Source organism: Nannochloropsis gaditana, assembly GCF_000240725.1.
Source record: "Nannochloropsis gaditana CCMP526 unplaced genomic scaffold scaffold149, whole genome shotgun sequence".
Classification (NCBI taxonomy): Eukaryota; class Eustigmatophyceae; order Eustigmatales; family Monodopsidaceae; genus Microchloropsis; species Microchloropsis gaditana.
In genome coordinates, this window is record NW_005803804.1 from 7,409 (window position 1) to 9,004 (window position 1,596).

Genomic DNA, 1,596 nt, shown 5'->3' on the forward strand with positions numbered 1-1,596 from the left:
CCCTTTGTTCCCCCCCCCCACCCCACCTACCACTGACGAGGACAATGAGGGTTGTCTGCCTCGGTGCGGATGCTGTCGTGGCACTCCTGCAGAAGGCGCTGGCGAGCTCTGTGTGGGCCTCCCTGCTTCCCGCTCTCGCTCGCTCCTTCCCGCCTTGTCTTCCTCGTCGAGAAAGAGCCCGACCGACGCGTACCTCCGCACGTAATCTGATAAAGGGGGCACAAGGAAAGGAAGCGAGGACGGGCGATAAAATACAATCAAAGCAGGGAAGGATGACAAGAGGCAAGATGGAAGGGAGAGGGGAAGAAAGCGCATTCCATGCTCACAAGCGCGCCGAGGCTCTGTGAGAGGATTCCTCCGAAGCATTCTTCCAACATTCCATCCTTTTCGTTCGTCCTTCTTGCCCTCTTTCTCCTCTCCCACCGAAAAATTTATTCTTCGTTCAGTCCTTTGTCCCTCCGCTCCCTCCCCCTCTCGTCCCCTTACCGTGGACCCGGGCATGGTATCCCTCTGGATCACGCAGCAGAAGGTTGGCCGCTAAGGACGAGGGAAGGAGGGAGGAAAGTGGGGAGGAAGGGAGGGAGGGGGGATCAGAAGTGCTCGAGGTAGGTATTTAGGTTCGCGGCGCGGCCTGTGACCCCTCACTATCTGGTCTTTTTCCCTACTTTCTACCTTCCCTCCCTCCCTCTTTCTCTCACCGTCCGCGTTGAGTGGATCACTGGGGTTGGGATAGCGCAGGAGCTGAGGCAGGAAGGTCTCGAACACGTTGACCAGGTCTGAAGGGAGGATGCGAGGTGGGAGCGAGCGAGGAAAGGGGGGATGGAGAAGGAGGAAAAGTGGGATAGACGTAGCAAGGACGTGTAGGAGTGGAGGGAGAAGGAAGAGGAGACAATCAGTTGCCCACCGATGTGGAGCCTGACTAGCATTCTTCCCTCCCCCCCTCTCGCTCCTTCCCTCCCTCCGTCCCTCCCACCTTTGACACTCACCGTACATCGGGGTCCAGGCTTGATTTATGACATCCAAGCAGACAGAACCGGACCTATTGATGGAGGACAAAAGGCGTTGAAAGAGGCGGACACAAAGTTAAGGTGAGCAACACGACCACTGAGAAAGATCGCGCCCAGGCAAGGCGGGATGGAAGGAGAGAAAACAAGCGAGGAACAAGTAGGAAGCCCAAGGCAGAAGGAGGAGAGTGAGGAGACACGAGGGAAGAGCAAAGAAGCCCAAGGCAGAAGGAGGAGAGTGAGGAGACACGAGGGAAAAGTAGGAAGCCCAAGGCAGAAGGAGGAGAGAGAGATCTATCGAGGGAAAAAGGGCCGGAAAGGACTTACATCTCGTCCACATTGGGATGGAAAAGGCGGTTGCTGAATCCAATGGACGGAGACTTGAAAGGATAATCGAGTGGAAGGGTGACATGGACCTTCCACTGGCCACCATGGTAGGGCGCTGAGGGAAGGAAGGCGGGAGGGAGGGAGAGAGGGATAAAGGGAGACAGACAAAGGCAGGGGCAGGGGTGGACTTTATGAGGGAATGACGATACAATAGATGGTGTCGTTAAGTCAAAAAGACGAAGATCTAGGAAAGAGGAGGAGAAAG